At 42.7% G+C, this 23,347-nt stretch overlaps 1 long non-coding RNA gene across 2 annotated transcripts; it reads left to right on the top strand.

Annotated features, from left to right (window-relative positions):
• Window positions 1–4,702: 4,702 nt before the first annotated feature.
• Window positions 4,703–22,078, top strand: LOC310689585. 2 transcript variants are annotated; one of them, XR_014517529.1, is made up of 5 exons: window positions 4,703–5,089; window positions 11,171–11,253; window positions 16,193–16,419; window positions 18,532–18,740; window positions 21,626–22,078. It is a non-coding gene; the product is annotated as an uncharacterized lncRNA (long non-coding RNA). The 2 variants fall into 2 exon arrangements; XR_014517528.1 differs by lacking the exon at window positions 18,532–18,740.
• The last annotated feature ends 1,269 nt before the right edge of the window (window positions 22,079–23,347 follow it).

The following is a 23,347-nucleotide window of genomic DNA, read 5'->3' as shown; positions in this document are numbered from 1 at the left end:
AAGCTGTATTTCTAAAGATGCCTGTTTTTCTAAAGGTACGAAAACATTAATGGCTGGGCATACCTGATGCAAATAACTTACACTGATAAAAAACCAACAATCTCTAACTACACATTACGTGCAAACATGTCACAAAAGCCAAGACAGTGCAGAGCATAGTGACTAGGTTGCTTGGGAAGGCAAAATACCATCAAAATACCATAACACTTTGCTTTGGGATTTCCACTAGCTACCAATCTGCTATTGGGCCAACTTCAAGGTTTTGGTATTAACATGTAAGGCTCTATACAGCTCAGGACTAGGTTACTTGAGGGTCTGCCTTATACCTTATCCACCCAGTAGGTATATATACCTCCGCTGTAGGCTGCAAGATAGATTCTTCTGCAAGTAACAAAGATATTGCTTCACATTAACTCAGAGCAGGGCTTTCACTGTAGCTGCCCCTGTTCTGTTGGACAGCAATCCTGTTGAAATGCCACAGGCATCCACTATTTGCATTTCCCCGAAACAATTTATTATAGCATAAACTCTCCTAAATGTATTATGCTGTACAATACTGCAAAGCTCTTTGCTGTTTTGTTGCAACACACTAAACGTACAAACCTATGCATGTTTACCCAAAAGTGAATCCCACAGAATTCAATGACACCTTTCACTCTCATTCTCTGAGATCACCCATTTTTCTAGCAAATTACTTTGGCTAGTGAAGGCTGGCCAAAGGTTCAGTTGTAAGTGAACATGCTCAAAAACAAGAATTTCTGAAATCAATATAGCTTAGAACTTTCCCATAGACATCCTCACTAGGATTGGATATTTGTGACTTTCTGAGTCAAAGAGCTACTGTAGCTATTGTGTGCCATCTAGTGTTCAGCATGGGAAAGAGAGGGTGCCAAAATAATGTCTGGTATAAAATACTGCAAACATTTATTAGGACCAACTACAGTGGTCCTAATACTTTAGGTTACAAACTTAATTCGTTCTGGAGGTCCGTTCTTAACCAGAAACCGTTCTTAACCTGAGGCGCGCTTTCACTAATGGGGCCTCCCGCTGCCACCGCGTGATTTCTGTTCTCATCCTGGGGCAAAGTTTGTAACCCAAGGTACTACTTTTGGGTTAGTGGAGTTTGTAACCTGAGGCGTTTGTAACCCGGGGTATAACTTTGAAGTTGTTTCCTCATGGACTAACACAAAGGCTTGCAAATTTGGTGTAAAGCCAACCAGTTACTTGCTGTGCAATCGTTTATATAGAAGTAAGTCCACTTGACAATTATTCCCAGTTAAGTTGGTATGTGTCTGCAGTCACAAAATACACTTTTTAAACTAGCATGTCAGGAATTAAAATAAGCTAAATAAAAATAAAAGTGGCCAGGGTTCAAATAATTCCTTGATGGCCAAGGTACGTTTTAACCAACCACGTGAAATTCAGTAGGCTACTTCATTGTCCCTTCAGAGAGCTCTTCATAGTATGGCTATTTCCACAAGAAAAAAAAAAGCTCTTTGTAGAAGCAGCCAACCTGCAGGCATGATGAAGGGGATCATCTCACCGAACTGTGTAATGTAATGGAACACACACTGAGAGAAGAAAAGTTTGCTTCCCCCATTTTTACCTGGACTAATTTCCTGTTTGAGTTTTCTTATATTCTGGATCAGCCACAGTTGGTAGGGCAGGGCTGCTTACCTGATCTCCCATCTTCCATTTCACATTTGTGCTGTGCTGACTTACTGCTGCCTCCCCTACCCTGTCTGAAATGGTGCAGTGAATGAATGAATGAATGAATGAATGAATGTGGTGGCACATGAAGCTTCTCCAATTGGAAGTATACAGGTGTGAAAAGGAGCTCCCTAAGTTTTACTGGAACCATAGCTGTCAACCTTCCCTTTTTTTGAGGGAAATTCCCTTATTCCAGTGCCATTTCCTGCTGCTTCCTGCTGCTATCCCGGATTGTTAGATATCCCATAGACTGTCCCCAGGACAGGTGAGGCTGCTGATCCCTTATTTTCAAATCTGAAAGTTGACAGCTATGACTGGAACCAGTTAGGAATTTAAAGATAAAAAGTCGAACCTTGCGAAGCAAAACACCTGCTTATTAACTGAGATTGAGGGATATTAGTGCTGTCAGTTCCTGATGGAAGCCAAGATGCCATACTCGTAACCAGTTTTCAAGGGCAACCCTACAGATGATCAGATTGGGAGGTTACCAGGAAAATCTACTAAGCATATCCTGTTTTGCAGGGTTGACTTTTTCCTACGTTTGGCCACTGTGTGGCCCCCTCCACCTACAAATGTGGATATATGTTGTTTATTCTCTGCTTTATTTATCTAGAATATATTTGAGTGCTATATATTTTTTAATTTAAAAAGGAAGAAAAAAGGAGAGCTGAATATGTACAAGACAATTTATAGAAATATATAGAGTATCATTCCCTTAAGGCATAGTACACGTGTGTGTGTGTGTGTGTGTGTGTGTGTAGGTGTGTCTGTAAAAACACACTAAACAGCCTTGAAGTTCTTTTAAAGGCATCCCACATAGGTGGCCATCATTGCCTCCACTGTGGGAGCAAGTTCCATAACTTAATTATGCACTGCGTGAAGAAGTACTTTCCTTTAATTGTCCTGAATCTGTGATCTACACATTGCAGCCCTAAATTAACCCAATTTTTCTGCATAATTGGGAAGAAAGGCCCAGGAAGAATCCAATGGTGGCTAATCCATGGGCCTCCAGTTATTGCTGGAATTCAAGTTCCATTTACTTACTTACTTACTTACTTAGTTACACACACACACACACACACACACACACGTTTAGCCACTCCTTTATCAGATACAATATCAGAGGTACAATAAAAGAAAAATGTTAAAAACATTCCTATCAACATAGGAAAAAGGAGAAAGTAAAATCATAACCCATTTGCTATGCTGGCTGGGTCTGATGGGAGTTGTAGTCCAATATCTTTTATATGGCCACAGGTAGGCAGGTAGGTTAGTTAGTTATGCTTTTAATTATGTTTATGTATTTTTATTCCTGTATTCATTTTTTGTTTTGTTTTTAATAGCTTTGGAACTTTTGGTAGTGAGAAGTGATGCATAGATAAACTAATAGTTGTTGGGTTTACAGTATTCCTTTTTATGACCATCTTAAGATGTGCTTGCTAACACTGATGCACAATATGTGGAATGCCCATGTATATAGGGAAAAGACTGGACTTCCAGAAGTAAATTCTACAGGTTTCAGTGCAGTTTACTTCGCCCACTACTTACATGGTGAAAAGCTTGTTGAGACCTGAATGGTGGTGATGGAACAGCCACATTTCTCATTTCCATATCTGTCCCATTCACGTTAAGGTAGACACCGTGGTCTACTTTTAATATCAAAAGAACCACGAGTGAATGAGCCGAATCACACCTTACCTCCCTTCTTCATCTTCTTATCTCCATTCATCTTAATCTCCCAGTTTCATCTTTTTCCAACAAGGCAAGCTGGGGAGAAAAGTACCTGGAGGAGGAAGAGGGAGAATGTGAATACTAGGTTAAGTGACAGTTGTTCACCTCCACTCATTTGTTAAGGCACTCTCACTCACCCTTCAAAAGTAAAAAAAATAAATTACTTCGAATATGAAATAGCTTACACAAGATGTTCCCCTATATAGATATCTCTTGCCTTAAGATATTCTAAAAGAGACCAGATTTCTTGTAGTGGTTAATAGTAAAAATGTAGAGACATTTCCTTGCAAGAAGCATTGGGATGGGATTATAGAGATGATCCCTGGAGAGCAGAATGAGGAAGCTGGTCCATTTTTCTTTGATTTATTTTCACTTTTGTCTTCTGACTTCATAGTATTGGCAAGATTATAAATGTCCCACAAAGACTGAAGGAACAGCAAAATTCACTTAGTGCTACTGCAAATACACACATTATACAAGACTTAGGGCCTAGTTACACTTACCTTTTGCTCCACTCTTTCCAGCTAAAGACCTGTGCTTTAATGCTCTGTATCAGAGTGGCCCTTTTTTTTCTTTCGCCACAAAAACCAACCCTTTAAAGCTGAATCAGAGCAAATGTCAATTTGGGTTTTCTGCAGATTGACATTTGGTCTGATTGAGATTTAAAGAGTGGGTTTTCACAGGGAAAGCTCTGGAGCAATAAAAACCCCCCAAACCCGGCGCTTGGACAGGGAGCTTTAAATCACGAACCATGCCTGGAAAGAGCAAAGAAAAGTGTGAATAAGCCCCCAAACTAGTCAGATACCCTTTCTTTTTCTTTCCCGGCCCACAACTGATTCCCCCCAATGCAACCATTTCTAAAAACCTTTAGTTCCTACTCACATTACACGAGGAGCCTGACTGACTGAAGTTGCTTCAGCAGAAAATGTTGTCGTAACTGCTAATTCATTCAAAGGCTATGTTAATGCTTGTCCTGATATATTGAACTCGGACTTATTTTATGCTTTCAGAAATGGGAGTAGCAGTAGCAAAGTGTTTCTTCTGTTTTTGTCTCTAGAGGCCTACAGGAAACCTAGGTAGCAGAACCAATACAAATATCATAAAATACAGTATGTAAGATATGCTTATGAGGTTGCCACCTAGTGACCAAGGGGCAAAAGTGTTTCTTTGAGGGAAAAAGTTGGAACTGCACACCCTCAAGGCTTGTTTCTTTTCTGGGGAATGAATGGTTCCAAGATGGATGCCAGACTGATAGCAGTACCTCAGAAGCCAAGAAATAAAACCAGTTATTGTTCATTTTTAGTGTATTTCTTCATCTTCATGTATTTAAATACATTAAAGTACAAATAGTCAAAAGAACAAAAAAGCACTAATACAAAACTTCAAATGCAATGACATTTAAAGGAGCAGTAGTCAGGGGGGTGGGGTGGGAGAGAAATCAATTTAAAGGCCACCGAAAGAATTGTCTTCAGTTTCTGGCGAGAGGCACTGAAGATGGCGACTGATGGATCTTGATCAGGAGGAAATGGAGGCCTTAAACCTTTCCCTTGACAAATACAAACACCCTGTACTTACAGGAATGCACATCCCATTCTTTAAATTCTGATAAAATTAAATATCATTCTTCACACTTTACACAGAGATACAGGTGCAAACAGGTACCAGGCCTAATACATTTTTATTCACTACGGCCTTCGGTAACTTAGCTGGCCTCTGTAAAATGGTGCCCACTATTATCTGGGGTAGGGACTTGGATTATTGAACATTTTTGGGATTTTGTATTATTATTATTATTATTATTAGGTAGTGGGTGGACATAGCAGACGACACAGAGATTTCTCCAAGTACAGTGGTACCTCGGGTTACATACACTTCAGGTTACATATGCTTCAGGTTACAGACACCGCTAACCCAGAAATATTACCTCAGGGTAAGAACTTTACCTCAGGATGAGAACAGAAATCGTGCTCCGGCGGCACAGCAGGAGGCCCCATCAGCTAAAGTGGTGCTTCAGGTTAAAAACAGTTTCAGGTTAAGAACGGACCTCCGGAACGAATTTAGTTCTTAACCCGAGATACCACTGTATTTCTTTATAAGTAAGCTGGAACTGAACTGAACAGCAAACAGCTCAGCCGGCCTGCTTTTATAGGCAGCCGGCTGTCAACATTGTAACAACAACAGCCCAGGGTTTCCCGCCTAAATTAATGTACGTGGACCTGAGTGAAAACTATATACACAATACCCCCTGGTGGCCAGGGTGAGAACTTCAATACATAACAATTATTATTTTTAATTTCTCAGCTGTTGTATTTTCTTGTCATTTTGAGGCTTTTTCATTGTGTAAAAAGTGATAATGATGATGATGATGAAGAAAACAAAACAGAGCTGCCCAGTCATATCTAGTTTGTGATTGACAGAGTTGTGTCCTAGAATAGGTATCGTCAATGTTTTTGGACCCAGGACCCACTTTTACCCCAAACATACATTTAGGAACTGTTTCTTAATCTTTTGCCATATATTTGTGTGGTGGTAGTACTCCTGTTGCAACCTACCTTGGATCAGGCCACAACCCAGTAGTAGGTCCTGACTTACTAGTCGGTGACCTAAAAGCATATTTTCTGGCCTTTGACATGTGAGATGTATGGTTTCAGGGCCCACCATATTCCCAACGACTGCACTCTGTTTTCAACTCTGTATTTTAAATTGTTGTAACCCACCCTGGGGCCTGCTGGTGAAGGGCAGGTCATGTTTTTAAAACAGCAACAATAATATTCAATACTTCCTTGGGTTGTTGTCATTACTGATGCTTTCTTTGACGTACTCCCAATAAGTTTTTGAGAAACACCAGGGTTCTCCAGAATACAGTCAAATGTTACTCTACTAAGAGATTTCAGTGAGATGTCCAATTATAATCTCCCTGTGTTTCTCCATACCAGAAGACTAACTAAGCGATGGGAACCTCAGACTTGTAGAATGTGGCCTCCGAATGAAGGACTTCATAAATCTGCCAACTGAAAGTGCTTAAAAGTTTTTAATAACGATTGAACCATAATCCTAAAGAATAACATGCAATCTGGTATAGATTTTACCATAATTGCATGTATAATTCACAACAGATGACATTCAAGATCAGGTTGCTTCTTGCATATGTGACATATAAAAAAATATTTCATGGGGATTTGAGCGGTTACAGAAGTCAGTTTTCCAGTGTCCAGTTCTCACTCATTCCAAATGTGTGATATCAATTATGTATTTATTTGATTAAGATTATTCCTCTGTTTTAAACAACAACAAAATCTTCATAATTCCATTAAATATGAGTATATGGCATGAAAAGGCATGCAGGTGTTTAGTTTTGCTGCAATGCACGAGTGGAAGATGTCAGCATGTGAACTTGGATTTGCCTTATTGCTCCCTGCCATAGTTCTCAGCCTTTCTTTTAATGAAAAAGAAAGAAAGAAAAGGAAATAGTTTTGGTGTAGAGAGCTGCTGTGTGAGAAACTGAAGAGGCCAGATGTCGAAGTGGGTTTTCTGAGTGTTCACACTTGGCTCCTCTGTACTATTGCCCATTTCCCCCCATATATTACTAGTTCCATTTTGGGAATCATTTGTAAGAATGACCCTCAGCCCCTGACTGGATATATAGGAACGCAGGAAGCTGTCTTTGCAAAACAAATGCTCTATCACTGAGCTATGGCCCTTCCTCAAAATGTAATGTGATTCTTGCCACTCGTTACCTCTGCCTATTTTGGCCTTCCTAGCCCTTTCATCTGCCCTCTTCCATCAGCTTCTATATGGCATACCTGGCATCTTGCTTGCTGTAACAGGTGAGGGAAGAGGAGGGACAGATGACAGGGGCCAGGGCAGCAGGCGTGGCAGCCACATCTCATGTTTCTTTGGGAACTTTAAATAAATTGCTCAGTGACAGAGCACATGTTTAGCAAGCACAAGCTCCAGGGTGTATTAATTTAAAAGATTTTTATACCGCTGTTCATAAAATGTCACAGCAGTTTAATAAAAACAACATCCAATAAAAGAGCACAAATCAATTTGTTTTGCCAATCAAGACAATTTCAATAAAACAGCAATGATAGTAAAACAGCAGTAAAGACAGCTCAGTCAATGGAACAAGAGCAAGAAGCAATCAGAACAAAAAAGAATGCTCCTCCACTCTGAAATAAAACAGTATAAGAGGGAGGTGGAATGAACCTCTCTTGAAAGGAAGTGCCAGAGTATTAAAGGCCACCACAGAGAAGGCCTTGCTCCTTATAGAGACTGCCCTGGTCTCTACTTAAAATGAAACCTTGGGCAGGGCCACCTCATGGGATTTAGGGCCGGGATCTTATATGAGATGAAATGTAGAATGAAAAAACCAAAACCCAAGATATTGAGCGGGTTTAAAGATCGAAACCTCAATTTTGGACCAGTTGCTGGGAAGCATAAAGAGAGAGAGAGTGCTTTGTACTCATTTCCTGCTTGTGGACTTCTTGTAGGCACCTGGTTGGTTGCTATGGAAAGACCAGGTGGGCATTCAGTCCTGTCCAGTAGAGCTCTTCTTATGGCCCAGAAGTGCAGCTGCTTCAAGAGAAGCAAGATATGAGAACATAAGAAGATGAGGCCGATTGCTCTTCTAGTCCAGCATCCCCTTCTCACAGTGACCAACCAGATGCCTGTGGGAAATTGACAAACAGGACCAATCATGGCTGGTATACATTGATATGAATATGTCTGTTCATCCAACCTGGTTGCCATCACTGCCTCCTTCTTTGAGAGCCAATTCCATAGTGGAAAATCCATTTGGACTAATCAACACGTGGGTTACTGCCTTTAGCACGAGATAAAGCTTCTCAACCATTTTCAACGGTTGCCCAACACAGAGAGCTTGTGCACTGGTCTGGATATCACCAAAGCATGAATAAGCCATCCCTGGATATCTAGTTAAAGGATCTGAGTAGAATTGGGGTGAGGGGAGTCCTCTGGCTGAGACACTGAAAGCTATAGACCAATGCAGACAGTCCTAGGCTAGTTGACCCAGTTAAGACAACGTTATATGTTAAGGCAGAACATGAAAATTGAGGATGTGACTCTGTCCTACCTCTCTTGCATCAAATTATTCCATTTAAGAGGCTGCCTCCATCTTAAATTCTGGGTGACAGAGGTGGTAGCTTGTTCAGTGTGGTGGATTGCTCATAGGAAAATGTTTTATACCGAGTCAGATCATTGGTCTATCTAGCCCAATACTGCCAACACTGACTGGCAGCAAATTTCCAGTGTTTCAGAGCCATTTCAGACAGCAGATCTTCTCAGCCCTATCGGGAGACCCTGGGGATTGAACCAGGGACCTTCTGCATGCAAGACAGATGCACTACCACTGAGCTACAGTCTTCCTTATGGATTCCTCTAGCCCTGGCACCCCACATTCTTGTCTCTTTCCTGCCTTCCCATGGATATTTAATTGTGTGTGAATATTTTAGCAAGGAAGGTAGCATATGCTAAACTAGGTCAAAAGGAAGATTTATGATGCTGTCTTGTGTAGCTTACAGGGTGGGGAAGAGAAACCTTATGCTTCGGGCATCAGTTCAAATTTTTCCTGCCACTGTTCTTGAAGTGTGTTTTCTGCTTTTGTTTTATTCAGCACATTTATGGAATACGTTTATTTATTAATGAAAAAACAAAAACAAATTAAAAGCAAACATCGCTGATATATTCATTCCCCCCCCTTTCTTTTTAATAAACTCTTACAGAAAGTATGTCTCTTAAGCCTTTTGGGTGTTTGGGTTTATAAATTGGTATTTGAAGAGATTGGCTAGTTAGCAGAACACAGTCACACCTTCTGGGTTCTTATAAATAAATTAATTGAGGCTGAGATATTCCAAACCATTTCAGCTCCGAATGGAATCAGGTTTGCATACCTAACTCCCTTATTAAGCAGCATTTGAAAGTCTCACCCTAAAGCAATGTTCTGCAGAGGTGACGAAAAAGGGACGAGGACCGTGGAAGTGTTCATTCTTTTCATATTCATCTGGGTTTGCTTTCCCCTCTGTTCTGAGAAAAGCAGTGTGTCCTTGCACGGGCTTGCTTAGGGTGATATCAGCAGCACTTTACAATTCCAGGAAGGCAGAGGCAAGGGAGCTCTAATGAATATGTTAGCATGAAATTTATACTTGCAGCCACCTGCTATCCAGTCAGCTGTGTTAATGCCTGGCACAACCTCAATCCCAGAGAGACTTCCTGTCTCCCCCGCCCCCCGCAGAAGTCAAGTCACTTTCTCTAATGCATTTTGAGCCACCTGTAGACCTGTCCAGCTGTGTAAATTGCATTGCAATAAACCTTCTAAGCCAGCCTGAAAAGAAGTCGCTTCCAAATATATTTTCCCACCTTTACAGAGATTAAAAAGACAGGGTCTCTTTTTATTTTGTCCCAAATTGTAAACAAGGGTGATTCAGTCGTCCAGTTTGTTGTTTAGTACCTTACGAAGGTTATACTAGACTGAATTAAAATAAACCACAGCCAGATCCTAAATTTGTTCAGTAGTACATAGTTAAGGTCAGTGTGGAGCAATTCTGACCTTGTTCACACAAAACTCCCCAGTGAGTTATCCCATAGGTGGATTTAGGGCAGTGTGACTGGTTCCACTGCACTGGGTGCTTACCCTAGGGGGCGCCACAGGGCACTGCAACTAGGACATAGTGAACTGAGCAGAATAGAAGGCAGTGTGTGTGTTTGTGCGCGCGCGAAATTCCAGCCTTGCACAGGGTGCTGCTGAAATCTGAAAAACCAAAGTCCACCTCTTGCAATCCTAACTCAGAAGTAGGTCCTAGTAAATTCAGTGGTGCGTATTCCCAGGTAATTTAATGAATACCAGCCATGGTGGAGCCCAGTTGGATCAGGACTGCAGTGTTCTTCAGAGAGGGGGTCTGACTCTTTCCTCTGCACAATTTCCCACTAAGCATTACTCCACGCTCCCATTTGCCTTTGAAACAGCAGTGTGTGCCATGGTCCCAGTCCCAGGTTTCCCCTTCCACAACTTCTTTTACACACACACACACACACACACACACACACACACACACACACACGTTAGGGGATAAGCAGGTTGTGACTGAATAGACTACTAATATTTATTAACTGAATTCAGTTTGATAGATGCACAGTTAAACTACGAAATGAATGAAGGTATAGTTAAACAGATTTGAAGATGAGTATGATATTTCATTATGCTACATTAATCTTCAGTGGTACCTCGGGTTACATACGCTTCAGGTTACAGACTCTGCCAACCCAGAAATAGTGCTTCAGGTTAAGAACTTTGCTTCAGGATGAGAACAGAAATCGTGCTCCGGTGGCGTGGCAGCAGCAGGAGGCCCCTTTAGCTAAAGTGGTGCTTCAGGTTAAGAACAGTTTCAGGTTAAGTACGGACCTCCGGAACGTATTAAGTACTTAACCCAAGGTATCACTGTATATATAAAGCACTTGCAAGTCTTAAAATCAGAATTCACTCCAAAAGATGTAGAACATTTAGCTGAGAATTAAAAAATACGGTAAATAATCAGATAAAATAAATAAAAGACCATATTTGACTACAGACCGGCTATTAGCATGAGATTAGTAAACCAAATGAGATAAAATTTATAATTTAATCTATTATTGAAATATAGCAAAGCAGTCTGAATGACTCGAGCAACTCTTTTCTCTAAAGTTCACTGCCTTTTTTCCTTTCCCCTTTCAGCGCAAATTCAGTAAGTTGCAGAATGATGAATGGAAGCATCCCACGGAGAAATATTTAAATTGTCACATTAGAAAAGTCATAAAGTAAGTAGTAAAATGCAGATGAAAAACAGCCAAGTAAAAGGGAGTAAACTGAAAATGGCTTGCTTGATGGTGCAATTGAAAGACATTGCCAAATCACTGTTTATTTGTAACATGTTTTGTTCAGCAATTGGAACCACCTTTGGTTACAAACAAGAACGTCTTCGGTGATTTAATATTCTAGTCCTATTTAGTATGAATATTTCTCCACTTTGAACAAGAGTTATGAGTACTTTTGCATCTGGTTAAGTCTTTAGTCGTGTGGCTTTCTATTGCAGTGTTTCCCAACCGGTGTTCCGCGGCACACTAGTGTGCCGCGAGACGTTGCCTGGTGTGCCGTGGGAGGGAGGCGGGCGGAGCGGCGGCGGCGAGGAGAGGCCGCCCAGCGCGGGGCTCTCGCCGTCTGCCTGCCTGGCTGCCTGCGTGGCGCTGACGTCACGGGGCTGTAACGTGCCCCACATAGGCACACGCAGGGCGGCAAGCGAGTTCCCTCCCACATCCCATCGCCGGCTCTGCACCAGGCGGTAGAGCTCGGCGAAGTCGCCGCGCTGGAAGGCCAGCAGCGCGCGCGCCTTGGCCAGGCTCTCGCCCGCCTGCGCCTCCAGGCACGGCGCCTCGGCGTTGGGCGGCAGCGAGCCCAGGAAGCGGCCCAGCCGGCCGGGGTCGCCCACCTGCAGCAGCGCCTCGCACCCGCACGAGACCTGCTCCGCCGAGAAGCGCGGCGAGCGCGGAGGATCGGGCGCGGCGAAGGCCAGCCCCGCGCTTGGAGAGGACGCAGCAGCCGTCGCCAAACCCGATCCTCCTCCTCCTGCTCCGCCGCCGTCCTCTGGCTCTCGGCCGGGAGGAGCCTGCGGCGACGGGGCGGGCGCCGAAGTTGGCAGAAGTTGGCGCGCCTCCTCGGCAGCGCCTTCGTCCTCCTCCTCCTGCCTCTGCTCTCCTCCGGCGGCGGGGGCGCGCCGCCCTCCCCGGCCGGGGGGCTCGGCGGGGCCCGCGGGGAAGGAGGCCATGTTCGCAGCGCGCGGGATCGCGGCCCCCCTCGCCCGCCTCCGGCCCGCTCCCCTCCCCCTGCGCGCTGCCCTAGCCGTGCGGTCTCCTCCCCCTGCGCCGCCGTCCCCTTTCCACATCCTAGGAGCCGCGGTCCGCCTACCGCCCCCGGGCCGCGGCGCGGCTCCCAGCCCGGGCTGGCCTCCGCCTCTTGGGACGCGCGCCCACCCCCGCGGCCCCCCAAACTTCGGAGCAACTCTCCAGACGCTTCTCCCCCGCCTCGGTCTCCCTCCTTTCCACTTCTCTTCCCCCCTTCCTTCCCTCTTTCTTTCTCTTTCTCTCCCACCCGCCTTTCCTTCTATTAACTTTCCTTTCCCCTCCCTTCGTCCTTCCTACTTTTACTCCTGGGCTCCTCCCCCCTTTGCGCAGCCACAAATCAATCTCTCTCTCTTTTCCCCCCTCTCTCTCTTCTTTGCTTAGACGCAAAAAAGCGCCACTTTTTGGAAATCCGGACTGCTGTCCCCGCTGAAACGATACTTTAAAAAAGGAAGAACCCACTGGCTCTTATTTCTGTTTAAAGCAGTAGATCCCGGACTCTTTTGGCCCACTGCCCCCTTGGTTCCACATCCCCCAGTGTCCCCTATGCTTACTCTATAGAAAGCATTACAGGGGTTAACGCGGCTCGCTAAGGAAGATATTAATAGAATTCTGCATTTGGGGGGAGACCCTAACAGTCATCTACCATTACCTTCTATGCTGTTACTATTTTTTTATTTTTTTTTACATAAGTAAAAAGTGACCTTTCCCCATCTGGCATGGTGGTGTGCCTCGAGATTTTTTTCATGAAACAAGTGTGCCTTTGCCCAAAAAAGGTTGGGAAACACTGTTCTATTGTATACAGTATATTTTGTTTTGCTCATCTATGGTTATCCAGTCCACAACTTCAGCATAGAACAGGCTGCACATTAAGATAAATTTTAAGAAACAGGGGGGACGGGGATGGACCCTCTTATTTCTACCCCCCCAAGCTTGTGTTTCAGTGTATTTAACTACTTATTAACTATCCTTAGGCAATAACCATGCCCCCTGAAGAGCTTCTCATATGCAAGTTCCTTAGAAACGAAGGGGTGATGTTTAAAAGCACAGCTGTTCTCTCTGGTTTATTACAACAGAGCCCAGGCAGAAATTCCAGCTCCATTGCATCTGGTACCTGTCAAGCAGGTACTGTGGCATGTGGAAACAGGAGCTGAAAAGAGGCTGGCGCTGGCAGGGGGCCAAGTATGCGTTGTGCAACCCACACATTGCTTTGGAATTTGCTTTGTTCTAGCAGACCCTCCAAGTGTCCCTATTTTCCAGGGACACCCCTGATTTAGGGAAGTCATCCTGGTTTCTGATTTGATCCCAGAATGTCCCACTTTTCCTTAGGATGTCCCTATTTTAATTGGGGAAATGTTGGAGGGTATGGAGTTATCCAAGCCCTGAGCCATTTGAAGGCAATCCTGTGTAGGGAAGTTTTTTTAAATGTTTACTGTTCTTATATATGTTGGAAGATGCCCAGAGTGGCTGGGGCAACCCAGTAAGATGTGTGGGGTATAAATGGTAAAATTATCATTATGGAATGTGATGTCCCTATTTTCATCAGAGAAATGTCAGAAGGTATGTTCTAGTCCAGGGGTCAGCAAACTTTTTCAGCAGGGGGCCGGTCCACTGTCCCTCAGACCTTTTGGGGGGCCGGACCATATTTTGAAAAACAAAACAAAATGAATTCCTATGCCCCACAAATAACCCAGAGATGCATTTTAAATAAAAGGACACATTCTACTCAGGTAAAAACACAGATTCTCAGACTGTCCACGGGCTGTATCTAGAAGGCAATTGGGCCGCATCCGGCCCCCGGGCCTTAGTTTGCCTGCCCATGTTCTAGTCCTTTCCCCATGATAAGCAGGGCCAGCCCAATACATTTTGGCACCTGAGGTGGATCTCCAAATGGCAACTTTCCTCACCTTGCCTCATGGGTGGGCCGGCCCTGCAGATAAGGCTCATATGATGGACTTTCAGTTAAAGGGACATGGGAGGTCACAATTCATTCTGAGAGGGAAATGGATAGGGGAGAAGGATAAGTCAAGTAAGGGACTGCCTTGGCCCTCAGAATGTGCTGTTTTTCAATAGCTGCCATAGAACTTAGGGGACATGTTTGTGTACATGAAGGTGAGCCACCTATATCTTTCATTGCTTGTGACCTGCACACAATGGAAAATCATGGACAAGGATGTGTCATTGGGGCAAGCTGGAGTACATGCTGCAGGCACATTTAGGGCTAAGCTTGCTTCATGTTTTGTACCAGCGGCATTGAATTGTGTTGTGTACTGAAGTTCTCACCCTGGGCCAGCAGGGGGATACTGTAGATAGTTCAGGTCCACATATGCAAATAAGGGATTGAAAGTGACATTCAGTGATTGGATAGTTACAGAAAGTTGATACAGTTTCGTTGTACTGGAGCTCTATATAAGCAGGCTGACTGAACCCTTCAGTTCAGTTCTGTTCTGACCTATGAATAAACAAGAGCTGTTTGGAAAATCGCTGTGTCATCTGATATGTTCACCCACAACTTAACAAATTGGACAAAGAGTTTTGGAGTTTTGGAGATAGTGTCATTTGAAGCACATACAATGCATCATATAGATAGAACCCATTGGAGCGGTGCAGTTTTCTCACCTGTTATATTGGTTGAAGAGAGGCATACACTTATAGGGAACTTGTGGCCCTCCAGGCTGGCTTTCAAGGTTCAACAGCTAATACAATAATTCCCTAACTATCTTAGCTGCTGCCCTTCCTGTGACCTTTGTGTGACCCACTTACGCTCTGCCGCAAAGCCTTTGGTTTCTTTAGCCAATTGGTAGCCAGAAGCAGGAAACTGGTCACTGTATGAGTTAGGCCTTCCTGTAGAGATGCCTTTGATTCTCCTATGTGGGTTTGCTGATTGTTCCCTGATGACAAAACATGAAAAGGTGATGGCGTGCAAGTCGTAGTCAAAATACAACTGACAGTAAAGGATGGCCTCCTAGGCAGGAGAGTCGGGAAGGAAGGAAGGCAAACAAATCTAAAATTAGTATCAAAGAGAGTGTGGTGTTTCTGCACCTTCCTGTGCTTATGCTCAAAGTAGCTTAGATTTATATAGCCAACTGAGGCTCTCTCTCTAACTATTAAGCCCTGCAGATGTAAGCTTTGGGAGAGCATAAAAATGTCACACAAACATCCATTTGTGAAACGATACATGTGAAACCATAATAATTTAAATGTTCTGGCGAGCAAGGAAGATGTGAGTTAAGGGAATATATTCCAGGCCAAAATAAAAATTAGGATGATTGTGTTTTGCTGGAGGGAAAACTGCATTATAATTTTTTTTTTTAAAAAAGAAGCTGGATGAAAAAGAAGGATGTGCTCTTGCACTTTTAACAGTTGGGTAAAAGAGGTAGTTGAAGCAGGTGTCAAGGAAGCTGCACCTGCTGAAATTCTTCTCTCCTATGCAACAATAAAAGACACAATAGTTTCTTGATATTTTCCATCTGGCGACCTCACCTCACTTGCATAGCATACTGTTTTAACATGAAATATTGCTACCTTACTTTCCATATGGATGTATAGGAAGGACTGGGGGTGGTATGAGGATTTTATGACAAGAGCAGCTGGATTGATAAGGGTTGGGCAAATGCCAGAGAGGAGGGCCTTAGAAACATGGCCAAAAATGGAGGAAAATATGGCGGTATTACCAGCAAGACCCCCTGACATGCAAGCAACTGTAATCCTGTTAGTGGCCCATATATTTCAAAGCTGTGTTGAATCTGGCACGTTAAGGTTAACTTGAAAGTAGCAGGGAGCTGTTGAGTAAAAGAAGCTAATCTTGATTCTTGAAATTCAGTTCTCATATCTGAGTCTTTCATTTGACCTTCCTTTAAAGAAATAAAAATAAAAATGTGTCAGCCCAGGAGAGAGTTGCTTTTTAAGAAGCCTAAGAAATAATGGCCACAACTGGTGATTGGATGAACACAATGAGAATGAAGATAAAGAACTGGAAGTCTGATCTTTTCTTTTGCCCTCATAAAGAAGCTCGGAGCACCACAGTGGTGCCTGAACTCATAAATAAAGCACAAAAGAGACTTGAACCTTGGTCTTCAACAGCGCGAGGTAAAATGTCATTGCATGAGATATTTTTACATGATTGGTTATTGCAAATGTCTAACCAGCTTTCCCTCCCTCTTTAAAGGTTTCACTCTTGGACACTGTAGGGAATTTGGATTTTCCTTATTCAGAGTTTCTCCAGCTGCACCTTGAGTGACTCGTTTATATATATATATTTTTTTTTAAGGAGATTATAATCCCGATAAATAGTTTTTGTCACATTCAAGTGCAAGAGGGCTTCCTTTGTAAAGGATTCTTTCAAATATGTTTGCTCAAATCTGAGATCTAAGAAGCACAATAATATATATATAATTGTGGTAAGATGCCTGACAAGCATTATAATGTGTTTGTATAACTGTATAAATAAGTGTTGCATAAAGACTAAACAGTATTTTCCAATCAGGCATAAATTACTTTTAATTACAAAGTTGTTTACATGCCTTGTTCACTCTTACAACACTGGTGTGTGTGTGTGTGTGTGAGAGAGAGAGAGAGAGAGAGAGAGAGAGATGAGATGAGATCAATTTTTGCATTTCGTAGGTCAGAAACAGCCCATGAGTCCTGACTGAAGTGGGATGCGAACTCTGCTTTGTGCGCTGCAGTTATAGTTGTTTCAAAGTGCTGCCTTGTGCTTTTGGGGGGGAAGGAGCATAATCACTGAATCGGAGAAATTGCAATTTAAAGATTTAATCAGGCAAAGAATTACACCTGAATAGAACAAATTTAACAGTAAACGTTTAGTAGGTATGGCTTTTAATTTAACAGATCTATTTGGAGGCTGCAGGTGGGTGGGCGATTCATCTCTTTGAATTCTACCGCCATGTAAAAACTCAAGCCACCACTCTGCATGTAGTAAGTAGTACACCAGGGAGAAGGTTTTAGCATAGTTTCCCTTGCTCCAATGTTTACCCCATGCAGTTTACTCTTTGAAGGGAGCTTTAGTTTTAAGATGAAGAGCATTCAAAAGGACAACTTTGTGTTCCTGCAATCTGACATGGCATATTTCACAATGGGATCACTTCAGTATACTGCCTCTCTGGTGGACTTCTTCACATCCATCAGTCACCCACCATGCAAGAAACCAAGTGATGCTGTGCCTTAGGAGAAGTCAACCCTAGGAGAGTTTGTCAAGGTTCCTCAAAGGCCTGCAAGCATCAGGGATGTTCAATCAATGAACCCAAAGCTTGGGGATGGGGAATAAAAATAAATTCTTAGAACAGTGATGTGGAGTCATTGACCTTCCAGGTGACCCAATGGGGCTGATGCAAGTGGAGCCCAAAATCTGGAGATCCGCAGGTTTCCCATTCCTGGAGATGCAACTCAAATGGTAGATTCTTTGCAGATCTCAGAAGAAACAGAGGTTTGGAAATACGCGTTGCACACAGATTTCTTACATCCATATTTTGGTTTAATGTGGCTGGTGAGCCCCTTGTGCTTCCTTTAATTTCTGCTTGTTTTTGCAGCATTGTCTGTCAACTACTACTGTCCCACAAGTCCGCTTACCCGGTGGGTGGTGTTGTGGCTGGGCATCCGGGACCTCTTAGTGATCCGGCTGGGAAGTGGAGGAATGCCGCCCTCATTGCACTGACTCCCGGCCTTGCCACGTGCCTGGCTGTCGAATTGTCACAGCTGGGGGCATGGTCGTGGGCTGTTTAAACCATGGCATGGCGGGGGGGGGGGCTTCCTCCTGTCGTCTCCTTGCCAGATTTCCCAGCCCACCCACCCCCTTTTTATGTGTTGCTATAACAGTGACTTTGCTATGAACAAATGCTGGTTGGGGCCGAACAACGGGAGCTCACCCCATCGCGGGGATTCGAATTGCCGAACTTCTGATCGGTAAGCCCTAGGTTCTGTGGTTTAGACCACAGTGCCACCTGTGTCCCATTCTACTCAGAGTAGACCTATTTAAATTAATGGGCATGACTAACTCAGGGTCATTGATTTCCAGAGGTTTAGGACTTAGTTGCATATAAGTCTTAAAATCTGAGGACTAGGTTAAAGATTTGATGTAAACTGTTCTTCAGCAGCGCTCTGATTCAGTTGCTTGCATTTATGTGCATATTTTTCAGATCTGTGGCATGGCATGGGGTTAATTTCTTTCTTTTTTTTTTTTTGCAGGTGAATCAATGGCTTAAAGAGTCTTAAAAGCCCTTTCAGCATCTAACATCAGGAACAGAGCTGTATACTTTCAAATGACAACAGTGCTTGATTGCCTTTTTTCCCTGGGAAAAAAGGGGGCGATTGTGTTCTTCTTGTTAACACAACTGCTTACAGCTTTCTTTTGGGCTGTCTGGCTGACGACAAAAAGAGAAGGATTGTGCTGCCAGGTCTGATGCTTTTGTGCTGTTAAATAGATTTGTGAAGCTTTTTTCTAGTATCAGGGGAGGTCAGGAAATTAAAATTAGCAGGGTTAAACTAGAAAATAGCTTCTTGGAGAAATGTAGAAGAGGAGAGGATGGCATAAGATCAGGAAATTCCAGATAAGAGCTCATTTTGATCTGTGGTAGCAAAAGAGAAGTACTGCAACTTCTTAGAGACTCACAGGCTGGATTTGGGAGTTCACACAATTATAATTGCTTGAAGAATCCCTGATTGTGTTGCGTCTTCATCATCTGGCCTCAACACCTTTCATGTGTTGGAAGAGGAGGAGGAGGATGTGAAGCTGGGAACCTGCTGTATATGTGCAGCCTTCCTGCATGATTTTTTTAAAAAATAAATTTTTATTAAATTTTACACAAATATCACCAATCGAACAATTTCCCAAATAACATATTTCATCTTTTGGACTTCCCTCAGCTTCTCTGACAATCATCCATATTTAAGTTTTTATCTACACATTCCCCAAATTTAGTATCGCCTTTTAAAATACCTTTATAAACATATTTACATTCTTGCAATATTCCTTATTCTTTCACAAAGCTTCTTTAAAACTCACTAGCGTTGTTTGCTCATCACATACACTCTTCAAATACTCCGAAAATTTCCCCCAGTCCTCTATGAACTTGTGATCTCGTTGATATCTAATTTTCCCAGTTAGTTTGTCCAGTTCTGCATAGTCCGTTAACTTCATTCTCCATTCTTCCAGAGTCGGTAGTTCTTCCAGCTTCCATTTTTGGGCCATCAATATTCTCGCTGCTGTTATCACATACTGAAAAGTTTACAATCCTTTCTGTTTATTTCATTTCTTGTTATTCCTAAAAGAAAGGCTTCTGGTTTCTTCACAAAACTATATTTCAACATCTTCTTTAGCTCATTATATATCATCTCCCAGAACCCCTTCACTTTCTTACATTCCCACCACAAATGAAAAAAGTTCCTTCTTTCTCTTTACATTTCCAACACTTATTACAAGTTTTAAACATTTTTGCTAATTTAACCGGTGTAATATACCATCTATATACCATTTTCATAACAGCCTTCCTGCATGATTTAGACCTCTGTGTGACGTTGGAACCCTGTGTGGTCAGGGTTCAAAATCAAACAGTGTGCCTTCATGAATGGAGTAGGTGTCCTTCTTTAGAAGAACTTCTGCCCCAGTGAGTGGATGAGTTGATGAGGTTGCTGACTCCACACTCCCATGATTCTAGTTGTATATGAATGCCTGAACAGAGCAGCTTGATGAATGCATGTTTGTTTCTCATTGATTGTGACACCCAATAGTTACTCTTCAATAGTTACTCTACAAATGTGAGTTAACCCTCACAGAGTAATCACCATAGACTGAACACAATGACAAAGACATTTCTGTTTCACTGACATCTTAAGGAAGTTGTACTACGCCTATTTATGGAACTTAGATTTTTGTTTTGGTTTGAACACCATATCAATTTATGGTTTTATTGGTCTGGCCTATGGGTAAAATTTGACCTGTTTCAATTTGGACTGCAAAGCCATTTTCTCCACGTGCCATGCTCCTGTGCCACACCTGTTGTCATATGGAAAACTCAATCATGCAGTTTATCCCTGCAGAAAGTCTGGGAAGGAAGGAAGGAAGGAAGGAAGGAAGGAAGGAAGGAAGGAGCAAGCAAGCATTGATTAATCCCACCTCAGGCTCAGATTATTATTACATTTTAAAATCTTGCTTCTCTTCTAAGGTGTGCAAGGCGGTGTGCATAGCTTCACAATAGCTCTGTGAGATAAATTGGGCCAGCAGATGGCAAATTGGTTTTAAGGGCATCTTGAATTGGTTTCATGGCAGGAGCTTTTGCAGGCAAAATATGCTTTGTCACGTACGCGAGGTGACGGGTTTATGCACACACACACATTTGGATCATGACACACAGGAAGAGATGCAAACTTAAAATGCTGAAACATAAGGATAACAGTAAAGTCTACAATCTGAGGCAGGTGTGCTAAGCAGGATTGCAACGCACAACAAAAAAAGTCGGATGGTGCTTTCTATCTCATTCCTAAAATCACCAGCAACCCTCAAGTTCCATCTGTAAGTATTACCAGAAAGCAGTTAGATAACCATGACAGAAGAACACTGCCCGTTTGACAACAGATAATGCGAACACTGACGATTATGCATTACTGTTATTGATCAGCCGCTGAAAGGCAGGGGCTGCGCCTTGGGTTTGGATAATCAGCTCCGCAGCGGCTTTTATCTCTGAAGACGCCATAAGGTCTGTCGATCCTTGGAGCTTGGGTTCCTAACAGCTGTCTGGTGGCTTGAAGCAACAGGAATTGACAAGGCAGGAGGCGATGGGCTCGTTCTTGCAACCAAGGTTCCCAGTTATTTCAGAGTTGTTATTCCCAAGGTTCTTATCTGGAGATAACCTGTAGGCATCCACCAAAAGTATTCCAGGATGTTTCCGTCACACGGCTGGCTATCACGGCTCCTGTACTGGGCACTTGGAATGGATGCAGATGGGCTATTTCATCACACATTGAATTTTTCATTTATTTCTGGAATGTGAGCTGCCTTCCTAATGCAAGTTGCTCAAATCTGTTTTCAGCAATACCCTCCATGAATAGCAACATTCTTCTTACTACTTAGCACCCAGGTTAGGGAGCCTGTGTCCCTCCAGATGATGCTGGACTCCACCTCTGATTATTCATGACCATTGGCCATGGTTGCTGAGGCTTATGGGAATTGGAATCCAAGAACTTCTGCACTTGATATGTGTTGAAATTCTTGACTGTGCTGGACAGCATTAACTTTGTAAGTGTTTAACTGACTCCATCTTCTTTCTTTTTCTTTTTTTTACAGAACAGATCCACTAATGATCAGAGATTGGAGAGAAATTCAATTCAGTTTGCATTTAACAACGAGTTTAGCTAATTTACATTTTACGAAACACAGCTATCCTTTGACATTCGCACTTTTCTGAATTTTGCAATGCAGTTCTCCAGCCAAGTATTCTGTGCAGAAATGCCTATAACAGAGTAAAGTGTGCCTGTAGATGTATATATTAGGGAGAAGAACATACAAAAATACAGTGTGTTAGGAGAAATTGCTTTAAGAAATGTGTGCATTAGCAGAATGTGTATATATCAGGATAAATTGGCACTGAATTGCTGTTGACTTTTCACGAGGACTTTTTTTTTTAATGGAAATGTGGCGAACCGAAGAGTGGAAAAGTGAGAAACTGAAAGAAACAAAAAATGGACATTTTCAACTATCTCTAAATATGAGAGAGAATATTTATGGTAATATTTACACAACTTCATATCTCAGGATGAGAAAGAGACAAACCGGAAGACTTTGGTGTTGCTGTGGTTTGCTGATATTCTTTTTAGTGCACTTTTGAACTTCTGATTCACTTCTTACTCTGTAAGTAAATAAGGGGTCAGGGTGAGTCTAAGGAGTTATCCCAAAAGAGCCAATGGTATTAAGCTACTGCACTTAAGACTTCCAGTTGGTGGTAGTGTTTCTTCTGACTCATAGTATAGTGAAGCTGTTTTTTAGCTGTGTTCCACTTGCTATTGAATGACTATCCTATTTCCTTAATGGCAGTTATCAGGGCATAGTAGCAAATAGGAACAAGACAATATTGATGCTTGGATTGTACTTTTCAAGGAACAGAAATTTTGTAGCAAATGCTCACATTCCTTGAAGATGCTTGTCAAGTGCGAACACTTCTTGTCAAGCAGATGTTTAATAGGTGTGAAAAGCACAAGATTTAACAACAAAAGAACATATGCCCAACTCTTCCTCCCGCCCACCTCGCTCTTCCAGAGCTTAAAAATAAACTCATCTGCACAGTGTTTCTCTTCTTAGCTGTGAAAGAATGAAATAGGCTGCCACTTATGGGTGTTTTTGTTTGTATCTCTCAAATCAGTGGACTGAAAGCCTAGGTTATTCGTCTGGAGTGTTCTTATGAGAGGGAAACATTTGCCTAATGCTGGGGTTGCCAAAGGGTGGCTGGGTAGTGTTGTGGTGTGTGCTTGCTTGTGGTTGTGATACTCACGGCAGTTTCTCCAGTTTGCAAAAGTGCCACTTTTTTCTCACCAAAGTAGCTGATGACCATTAGCAATGCAATACAAAAATAAGATAATATCAATAAGATAAAATTCAGAATAAGCCAAGCAAGTCACCACAAAATACAAAGAAATTTAAAGCACCAGTGAGCAACGTAAGATTTTTGAAAGAAGACAAAACTAGAGACAAATAAATGAATAAATAAATGAATATGTTCCCTCCATCAATCTAAAAGCAGGCAGGAAAGGTGTGCTTCTCTTGGGAGGCTATTCCAAATCTTGGGTACTACAGCCAAAAACAGCCTCTCCTGGGTATCATGGTGTAGTGGCGTGAAGAAGAGTTTGGGTTTGATATCCCGCTTTATCACTACCCGAAGGAGTCTCAAAGCGGCTAACATTCTCCTTTCCCTTCCTCCCCCACAACAAACACTCTGTGAGGTGAGTGGGGCTGAGGGACTTCAGAGAAGTGTGACTAGCCCAAGGTCACCCAGCAGCTGCATGTGGAGGAGCG

The sequence above is a fragment of the Podarcis liolepis genome, assembly GCF_965112155.1.
Source record: "Podarcis liolepis genome assembly, chromosome: 12".
Lineage (NCBI taxonomy): Eukaryota > Metazoa > Chordata > Lepidosauria > Squamata > Lacertidae > Podarcis > Podarcis liolepis.
Note: the sequence above shows the minus strand (reverse complement) of the source record. Positions and strands in the feature narration are given on the sequence as shown.